The sequence below is a fragment of the Schistocerca americana genome, chromosome 2 (genome assembly GCF_021461395.2).
Source record: "Schistocerca americana isolate TAMUIC-IGC-003095 chromosome 2, iqSchAmer2.1, whole genome shotgun sequence".
Taxonomy (NCBI): domain Eukaryota; kingdom Metazoa; phylum Arthropoda; class Insecta; order Orthoptera; family Acrididae; genus Schistocerca; species Schistocerca americana.
In genome coordinates, this window is record NC_060120.1 from 564,914,772 (window position 1) to 564,926,024 (window position 11,253).

Here is an 11,253-nt window from a genome sequence, read left to right on the forward strand (position 1 = left end):
CGTAGTGCTCAGAGGCATTTGAACAAAGACTGCTGCAATGTATTGAGAAGCATTAAACATGACAAAATTAAACCATCCCATTCGTAGCAGTAGTTGTTGCGGCTAGACCTCAAAGATCGCTTTCAGTCGGGAATTTGGTGTCACAGTTGGGTATTAAAGCCCTATAGAATTCCCAAATTGGTTCTCTCTGCCACATTCAGAAGGAGGATGAGGAGGAAGGATCTACTGCATGATAGGATAGAGACAACAGTCAAGACCATAGCAAGACAGAGTCCACTACAATTTACTGAGAAGCACTAAACACAACACACTTAAGCTACAATCCAGTCTGTAGCAGTATTTGCCGTGGGTAGATGTCAGAGATCACTGAAAACACTCACAAATTCCTTGCACTCGTGTTCTGAGGTCCACACACAGTGTACCAAACATCCTCCCATAAACTGTTTAAGGGCATAGCATGCAACTGAGCTGAAATTTGAAATTTTCGGTTACCTTCAGCGTGATGGACTTCCTGCCAAATAATTAGCTGTGCTGGTACCCACTGATAGGAGGCAAGGGGGAAAAAATTCTGTAGGGTTTCGAAACCAGGCACTTGCAGGATCGAATCCCACCAAATATTCCAGTACTAGTATCCACCCATAGGAAGGAAGGAAAAATTGTCCAACACAAATAATATTGATTTCATTAATTAGTCAATCAGTCTGGTAGAGTGACAGAATATTTTGAAGACATCTGCAGTTGGGGGTTTACCACATAAATACTGGTTTGTTTGCAGTTCAATACGACCTGTAGTGGCACGCTACAGGACGAGAGAGAGAGAGAGAGAGAGAGAGAGAGAGAGAGAGAGAGAGAGAATTGGTGATTTGACAGGAATTTCTCGGGTATCAAATATCAAAGGGTTGCAGCCACCTGACGCTTTTGTTCGTGCATTAGCGTGACATCCGGTCTGTCAGTCGCAGAGCTGGAGCCGACACCTCTTGGACACCGGCACGTGGCATAGCTGCTGACAGACTCGTCACTTTGCGGTGCTGCGAGCTGCCCGTGTGTGTGGCGGCGCAAGCTGGCGCTCTGTGCGGGCTGCTGGATGGTGGACAGTGCAATGTTTCGCGATTGAAAGACTTTTAACAGTCTAATTACGTGTTATGTGTGTTTCATGACAGTATTCCTGGTGCAATCGAAACAAAAAAAGCTATTGATGTAATTACTTCTTTTCGGTGTATTTTACAAGACCTGCATCTTCTCAAACAGCAGACAATAACGACCAAGAGAGATACAATCCCTGCAAATTTAATTTTTTGTAAATAAACAATATACCATCTGCTGTATAATTGAATTTCCTGTCATGAGGTCCTTTCTCTCCAGCACAGAACCACCAATGTCCTACTGGGAGGGGGAGGCGAGTTGGAGTGGTATTTACCAGAAGGGAAAGGGTTAATTAATTGACAAATTAGTCCATCAAACTGATACAGTGGGAGGGGGCTATTCGAATAAACCAGGCCTCAAATTGTATCTGTATCAGCAAGGGGGAGGGGGCAGGGTTTGGAGGTTTCCTAAGGCATTTGGAGGAGGAGGAAGAGGAGGGGGAGAGGGACGTGTGGGGGGAGATAGGAGGGGAGGTTTCTCTGAAGCACATATTATCCTCAAGGGGCCATAATCCAGTAGGCAGAACAGTACGTTAAGGACCAGTCAGTCAAAAGAGAACAATAGGTTTGCCCCTGAATGTAGGCCCCTGATATAGGCAACCACCACTAACAAAATGCGCTGAAAGAAGTTTGTCCTACTACTGCTGTCAAGTTGAACCAGGAAAGTTGATTTTTCCCCATCCTTTTCAACTTGATGCAAGACATGACGTTGGACATTGTATAAAGGAATTTAAAAAAAAACGTATGGCTGAAGATTGTATCATCAGTCCTCACATACTGAACAGCTATCACCCCATTTCCCATAGAAGATATACAGGGCGAGCCACCTAACGTTACCGCTGGATATATTTCGTAAACCACATCAAATACTGACGAACCGATTCCACAGTCCGAACGTGAGGAGAGGGGCTAGTGTAATTGTTTAATACAAACCATACAAAAATGCACGGAAGTATGTTTTTTAACACAAACCTACGTTTTTTTAAATGGAACCACGTTAGTTTTGTTAGCACATCTGAACATATAAACAACTACGTAATCAGTGCCGTTTGTTGCATTGTAAAATGTTAATTACATCCGGAGACATTGTAACCTTAAGTTGACGCTTCAGTACCACTCCTCCGCTGTTCGATCGTGTGTATCGGAGAGCACTGGAACATACATCGCGTTTCTACAGAATGATCTGCCAACGTTGCTCGAAAATGTCCCACTGGAAACGCGTCGACGTATGTGGTATCAGCATCATGGTGCACCTGCACATTCCGCAATTAACACTAGGCTGATCATTGACAGGATGTTCGACGGGCGTTTCATAGGACGTGGAGGACGCATAAATTGGCCAGCCCGTTCTCCTGATCTTACACCTCTGGACTTCTTTCTGTGGGGTACGTTAAAGGAGAATGTGTACCGTGATGTGCCTACAACCCCAGAGGATATGAAACAACGTATTGTGGCAGCCTGCGGCGACATTACACCAGATGTACTGCGGCGTGTACGACATTCATTACGCCAGAGTTTGCAATTGTGTGCAGCAAATGATGGCGACCACATTGAACATCTATTGGCCTGACATGTCGGGACACACTCTATTCCACTCCGTAATTGAAAACGAAAACCACGTGTCCCTCACCCCTCATGGTAATGTACATGTGCGTCAGTGAAAAAGACCAATAAAAAGGTGTTAGCATGTGGACGTAATGTGCTGTTCCAGTCTCTTCTGTACCTAAGGTCCATCACCGTTCCCTTTGGATCACTACGTAATTCGGTGGTCTCCGATACACGCGATCGAACAGCGGAGGAGTGGTACTCAAGCGTCAACTTTAGGTTACAATATCTCCGGATGTAATTAACATTTTACCATGCAACAAACGGCACTGATTACGTATTTGTTTATATGTTCAGATGTGCTAACAAAACTAACGTTGTTCCATTTAAAAAAACGTAGGTTTGTGTTAAAAAACATACTTCCGTGCATTTTTGTATGGTTTGTATTAAACAATTACACTAGCCCCTCTCCTCACGTTCGGTCTGTGGAATCGGTTCGTCAGTATTTGATATGGTTTACGAAATATATCCAGCGGTAACGTTAGGTGACTCACCCTGTATATGCAAAAGTTGATGTTAGCCAAGCTGTTTGTTATGGGAGTGTACGAATAACGTGTAGAAAACCTTTACCAATGACCTGTAACTCTTAGTAACCATTACAAGTCTACAGAAAATAACTGGTGCTGTCATTTCAATATTTTGAAGTCTGTAGATAAATGCCAAAGCTCGAAGTGTGTGTCTCTTTTTCTGGTCGCCTTTGGTCGGTACAGAACAGTGATTAATGAAAGTTCCTCACCTTCCGCACCGTAAAAGTTGGTAATTTTTGGCTTTCGAAACAGAAGCTGCACAACCACGCTTTGGTTTTATTTTATTAACTTAATTTTTTTGCGACTAGTTTCTGGGTCACAGAACCATTCTCACCATTCGTTCCTGTGTACTGCCAAGATGTCGACCTGTACTTAATGATTATAGGATGGACCTCACATTCCTATAAACGTGTAGTTTAGCTTTAACTAGTGATTATGCCTGATTGCAGATCTACATCTTGGCTCTACACGTGAATGAGCTCTGAGAAAGGAACTGCGAACCCAAATCCGGTGTATATACAAGATTTAAAAATGTAGTAGTAGAGTTTTAGTTTCCAAAAGAAATAATTTATCAGATAAGAATTCTCCGTCGAAAAAATCATGGAAGACATTACTGTTCGTTCAAAGGCTTTGGTGACATTAGCCGCATTTCGACACTGAAATGTATCAATAACAGGTGAAATTTTGCGCCAGACGGGACTCGAAACAGTTTTTCCCATTTTACACAACCGACAGCCTTAACCACTCTTCTTCTTCTTCTTCTTCTTCTTCTTCTTCTCTCTTTCTCTGTCTCTCTCTGTCTGTCTCTCTTTCTGTCCCTCTCTCTTCCTCTCTTTTAACACTCACGCCTTAGTGATCTTATGGTGCATTAAGGGACCAGAGCAGTCAGCTTTAGGATGGTGGCTGCAGGGTGGGCACAGAATCAAACCCGAGGACTGGCCACGATTCCTCCACCATCCGATCCCGTACTTCCCCCTCTGATTGGCTGTTTTCCCTTCAACTCCGAAATTTGGGATATAACTTTAATACGATGTATATCTCTTGTAGAGTAGATACTGGTAAAAATTTAAATAACATAAAACCACGTCAATATGAAATCAAATTTTAAGCGACTTCCCTCGTTTGTCCATCTTCCAGAAGATAGGTGAACTCAAAACATCCAAGAAAAGAAATTAAAAAAATTGAAACTGCTACAGTTATATTTCTTAGACAACAACTTCATAATCGAAGGAAATCACAATAAAAATCTTCAACTTGCTAGATGCCTTATAGAAAATAAAGGCGAAATGCTATGGCACGAAAATTGTATTTCATTCAGTTGTAGTCAGACAGTCCAAAAAGTAAAAATTATTAATATACCGTAACAGAAGAAAAATGTAAACAAAATCCAGCAAGCCATCCTACACACACACTTCCCATATGAGAACTGTGCTCACTGGTACCAGGTCGATAACTATTTCTACTCGTGTCAAAGTCCACGAAAGGGGTCGTCCCCTGTCTGGTACCGAGAGAGGTGGCGCAGTGGTTAGTGTAGTGGATTCGCATTCGGGAGGACGACGGTTCAAACCCGTTTCCGGCCATCCTGATTTAGGTTTCCCGTGATTTCCCTAAATCACTTCAGGCAAATGTCGGTATGGTTCCTTTGAAAGGGCACGACCGACTTCCTCCCCCATCTTCCCCTAATCCGATGGCACCGATGACCTCACTGTTTGGTTCCCATTCCCCAAATCAACCTAACAACCCCTGCCTGGTACTGCCCCAGCTGTGAGGGGGGGGGGGGGGGGGGGCGGGGGAGAGTTCACGAAAACACTGCAAAAATAATTTACAAAGAGTTGTTGATAGAGCGGAATGCGCTCAAATGTTCTATGACTATCTTGCAGGCTTTGCCAATAGGCAAGAACCATCTTCTCATCATCCCACAATAAATACTAAATTGACGACTCTTAAACCACATGACAGTATGAGTATTCGTGGTCGTAAACTAAGTATCTTCAGAGCACACTATGACCTAAGAAGGCAAGCAGCCATTATTCGGCGTCTAACACTCCTGGCATAATATCATGTGAGACATAGATGTGTTCAAGACAACTGTCAGAGTGACTGGTGAGATATGTGTGGCGGGCACAGTCTCCTTGCGCTTTCTACCAAGTATCAATGAGAAACAGGTCTCGCGCCAATATCCGAAGTTCTTGACAAGTCGAAAACTGAGAGACCTGGTCTTTGGGGTAGGGCGCGAAGTTAAATTCGCCGCTGAAGTTATGCTGATGATATCGACCGAGAAAGAGGTGGGCAATTTCCTCCATGCAGAACTGTGATCCCTCGTGACATTTGTCAGTTCCTGACCGGGGCATAAACGTTAATAATACATGTACCCACTGCTGTGATCGCCAGCCATCTGACTGATGAGACGTGAGTCATTTCTTCAATTGCAATACTATCACTCTCTAGTATCACCATACCACTATCACTCTGATCACTCAGTGTCACATATTTTGCAAACCATGTGTGTGTAATCTGTTCATGTATTCTAAATCTGGCACGAAATCGTTTGAAGTTCTGATCCAGTTTTCTGGTCTGGTGTTCAGCCAAATAAATGCTTTGTCATCAATGGAACTACTCAGATGGTGGTGGTACACTAACATGCTGCTATGCTCTTACCCGGGGAGGGAGTGATTGAATGGTAGCACACAGCATATGAAAGTTAGGTGTTGTGAGCTGCCCCATTAATTACAGACCTGAGGCTTTAGACTGAAGGCTCCAGCTTCAAATAGGTTGAAGGAAATCAGGGCGTGGTATGTGTAGTGTCAGAAAATTGGCCCAAGTACCAGGCACTTGGGTCCCATGTGGATACTGACACATTCAGGGAGTATCACCAGAAATCCACAACCATTTAAGAACGGCAGTCAGAACAACTCTGTCCTCAGAGCTGTCTGCCAACACGTAAGCAGTAGTACTACCAAAGGAGAATGACATACCCTAAAGAAGAGAGATCTTTTTCGACCCAGTGACCATGTAAATAGTTATTCAAAGCTCTTAATGGCGTCAAACGCACTTGATCATTGAAACGTATCAATGGTAGCAGGTGAAAATTTATGCCAGACCGCGACTTGAACACTGATTTTCCCTTTTACCTAAGCGGTCACCTTAACTGCCTTGGTTATCCAGCGGTTCCGTGTTCCCGTAAGAGTTCGTTAGTATTCTGCCGGACAGAACAGACGTCACACATATATACTCCTATACGCTGTCCCTTTTATCTTACTCACCTAAAATAACATTTTTTCGATGCATTAAAAGAAATACTTTCAACCAAGGATTTTTTTAAATCATTGTGTAGTTCTTGCTGAGAGTATGCGTCTTATGTACCCCCACAGGTATACGAGATACAGTTCAGAGGTTGAATTTTTTAAAATCTAATCATGTACATTTTATTAAATAATTGACTTACCCTTTCCAAGAGCTATTCACAAATGTATCACACTATATCATTTTTGTTAGTAAAACGTACATGTGCAAGCGATAATGAGCACACAGATTTTGAAGAACCCGAGCTGTTTACTACCGTGATTGTACACATTATGTATCCAGTGCTATACTGTAATAGAGGTGTACGGTTTGTCTACGATTTCTGACTCATGTAAACACAGGTAATCATCCTCCCCCCCCTCCCCCTTCCACACTCCCGCAACTCATTTGATATTGCTGCTTTAACGTACAGTACACCGTACACCAGTGTAGTTGTCCGTCAGAGTAACTTAATAATTACATGGTGGTAGTACACATTGTGAATACAGTTTTTGTTGTGTAGGGGTATATGATGTACACCTACCTGTGTTCTCTCTGGTCCAGTCATCAACTCTTTTTTCAACACTCTCTTCGACACCTTTCAGCCATCTACTCCTTGGTTTTCCTTTTGGTCGTTTCCGTAGCAACTCCATTTCATGTATCTTCTTCAGAGTCCTCTTGTTTTCTATTCTCTTTAAGTGCCTATACCATTTTCTCTGATATTTCTATCTAGCTTTCCAGGGGTTCCTCTTTCACTATTTCCCTTACCCTTTCATTCCTCGTTCTGTCATTCCTTGTTAATCCAGTCCTGCTTCGGAGATGGTTCATGTCACATGCCTGTGATCTGATTACATCTCTTTTTTCCATTACTCACTTTTCAGATGCATAGATCAGTATTGGTTTGTAGTAGCTTATATAACTTCTTTCCCTTTTGTGAGACACCTTGGTTCCAAATCAGGCTTCTAACATTTTGCAGGACTGCTTCAGCCGCGTTCAATGATCTGTTTCTCATTTTTTCCATTTTCCTCCTTCACACTTCCCAAGTAGCTGACACTCTCCAGCTCTTCAGTTGTTCAACCCAATTTTTATTCCGCTAGTTAATCTATGTTTCTCTCAAGCTGCAACCAGGATCTCACATTTGTGTACATTAAATTTCATTTCGTTCTGTATCACAGTTTCTTCCCAAGTATCCAGCTGTTCTCCAATCTCGTCGTCCGTGTTTCGCCAAATGAGCAAGTCATCGGCGAACACTATTGCTTTCTTATACCTTTCCCAGTTTTTTTTCTGCCGTCTTAGTTATTATCTCATCCTAGACCACAAAGAAAAGGAGAGGTGAAAATTCACGGCACTGTTTCACACCATTTACTTGCTACACCCCATCAATCGTTTCATTTCCCACTTTCGCACAACTCAGACTTCCACAGTACATCTACTCCACTTGGGGTCGATACCTGAAAAAGTGAAAAATCAGTCTGGATCAGGCTCTCAACATCTTGCATGACGTTTAGAACGTGACAAAGGTCACTGTTTACTAGGTTCCGCGGATATGTTCATTCCGCACAAGAAACAAGTCACATGTTGCTTCATTGCCATATCAAATTTCGCCTCATTTCCCCAACACCGGCTCTCCCCCATATTCTCCTGATAGGGGCACCAGTGAAATGCTTCGGTGGATTGCTTCTGTTTTCTCTGATGAAGAAACCATTGCATGTCAGGGACTTCCACAGTGAATTTTAGACAGATTACAAGTTGTAACCAAGATGTTCACCAAGTCATCCAATGTTGGTGTTAGTACTCCTCTAAATATTCACACCATAACGCGACACATTTTCCCCATTATCAAGTTTCATGGACACAGCTTTGTATTTTCGAGGTGACAATTGAAATTCCCCCTTTTACAGACGTTTCAATATGGCTCCTAACGCCCGAACCGCTAATCCATCGCAACCATGGGGGTACACAACAGAGTCGCGGGGAAGAAGGATGTCACCTACGCTGCTCACCAAACGAAGGGAGCCAACAACATCCGGTGTTCCCAGGCGGTCACCCATCCAAGTTTTAACCGGGTCCGATGTTGCTTAATCACGATGATCGGACGAGAACCTGTGTATTCAACACGGTATAGCTGTTGGCGACATTATACTGTAGCCGCACATCAGAAAGCGTTTTGGCTCTCCTCTCAACAGATCTTCACAAGACAAACTGCAATCCTTCCCGCCACAAAGACTAATGTAACAACTCATTATCATAATTCCATTTGTTGTGGAACCGCAAGCTCGTAGATTCGTTTAAATGACTTTGTCATCGACTGTACTGTTTGTTTACAATATCCTCTACTGGAATTCCATTATTGTTGCCCGTTGCTGTGTCCTCAGTACCTGTAACGACTTGAAAATCACCTGAGGTCGAAGTTACAGTAGTGGCCGTTGTAAATAAATTGTAAAGATGAGTGACGTAGGTGGAGGATGGAGTACGTACACGTGACGTTCCCTGGTCGTTGCTCCCATGAAGGACCACACACTAGGAATCACCATAAGCAGTTGCCGGCATTTTATACTGTTTTTGTTGTTCTGAACATTTTGTACTGTTTTGTTGTTTTGTACAGCATTTGTAAATATTACGAGTTTTACATACAGTGCTGGAATTCAAAATTGGTACACCCCTTCAGTGGTTTCCCATTCAAGCAAGATTTATTAACAGTGAATGTGGGGTGTACGAAATTTTTACATTTGCAGATCAATAGCATTAGCGATTCGATACCAGGTATCGACCCATTCTAAAAAGCCCGTATTAGCATGTGGTGTAGCCTCCATGGGCGTCAGTGCAGGTGCTCGCTTGGTATCCAGTCGATGGTACAGAATACTGCCCTGCGATATCTTATCGCACACCTGCTCGACCTCTTCACTTAGTTCTGTGTCACTGGTTCACGAGTCGCACAAGTGACTTGTCCTCCCATCATATAGCAGACGTGCTCGATTGGAGACAAGTCCGCGGATTGCGCTTCCTAGGGATGTTGCTGCACATCCTGCAGAACACCTTGAGTTTCACAGACATTGTGTGGGCGAGCGTTATCGTGTTGGAATAGCACATAACCTTCCTGCTGCAGGAACGGCTAAGCAACGGATCTAATAACATCTGTGCTGATGGGCGTTTCCTCCAGAAACACTAAAGGTGAACGAGAGTTATAGCTTATAGCAAAAAAATGGTTCAAATGGCTCTGAGCACTGTGGGACTTAACTTCTGAGGTCATCAGTCCCCTAGAACTTAGAACTACTTAAACCTAACTAACCTAAGGACGTCACACACATCCATGCCCGAGGCAGGATTCGAACCTGCGACCGTAGCGATGTATCTTGGTCGAATGCACTCTACGAGGCAGCGCTCACCACGTCTCGTATATCGTACGCGCAAACGACCATCACCTGCGTGCAGGTAGAATCTGCTTTCATCGCTGAAGACAACGGCGCATTGTTCCGTCTCCAACGATCTTCTGACGGCACCAGTTGAGCCGTGTAAGTCGGTGCTGTGGCATGAGTGGAAGACGGGCCTGAGGTGTGCGTGCCCGTGATCCCATTGCTTATAACCTGTTCACAACCGTTGGTTTTGACATGTCTGGGATCATAAGTCCTCTTTTCTATGATGTAGTATCTGTATTATATGGCACTGCTGCCCTTACAATATGACTACCATGGCGGGCGTCTGTGATATGTGGACGTCTACAGTTGTGAGAATGTTCATGTGACTATTGTTACCAGTAACGCTGCGCAACTGACGCAGCACGTCGAACTCATATGCAAAGGACCATCCTGCCACTCGCAACTCCAAAATTTGACCCCTTCCAAACTCGCTCAGTTGGCTATAAGAAGCAGGAGTGCATCTCCGTGGGTCGGTTGGCTCCTTGCTTCACAGGTTTGCAGCCCATTGAGCCTTCCCTATGAAGGGGTAGACACAGATAGCGCTCTGGTAGCTACGCCACTACACTATCTGTTGGTGGACGACGTTGAAACCGTTATCAGTACATCTCCTCGACCTCAAGTGGCAGATGACGTATCAAATGGAAATCGAGTTCGTCTTTCGAGGTGTACTAATTCATTTTCCGGCACTGTATTTAAGTACTATGTAATATATTAAAGCTATCTTGAGGATATTGTTGCCGGCCGGGGTGGCCGAGCGGTTCTAGGCGCTACAGTCTGGAGCTGCGCGGCCGCTACGGTTGCAGGTTCGAATCCTGCCTCGGGCATGGCTGTGTGTGATGTCCTTAGGTTAGTTAGGTTTAAGTAGTTATAATTAATAGGGGACGGATGACCTTCGCAGATAAGTCCCATAGTGCTCAGAGCCATTTGAACCATTTTGAGGATGTTGTTAATTCTTCAGTCAGACTGCTTTAGTGTGAGTAAAATTCTGGATCTTTTTTGATTAGTTACGTAATGCATGGGCGGTTAAGTTATAGTTCGTCAGCTTGCAGCTTGAAACCGAAGGACGTCGTCTAGCACGGAACACATAGTACTTGTAAATAAACTGAGCTCCTTTAATGTCTCAACGAATGTGCAGTCGGTAGAGAATAGGAAGTCATTTTAAAATACTGTAGTAATCTGAAGTTAGGCGCAATATGTAATAGATATTGAGTAGCAGCAATGATGTCCAAGAGTCTTTTTCGTCAGTTTTTTGCTATTCACTACGAAATTAGTAACAGTTGC

The 11,253-nt window shown here is 43.7% G+C and overlaps 1 pseudogene; it reads right to left on the reverse strand.

Annotated features, from left to right (window-relative positions):
• Positions 1-8,570: 8,570 nt before the first annotated feature.
• LOC124596918 lies at positions 8,571-8,689 on the reverse strand (annotated as a pseudogene).
• Positions 8,690-11,253: the final 2,564 nt, after the last annotated feature.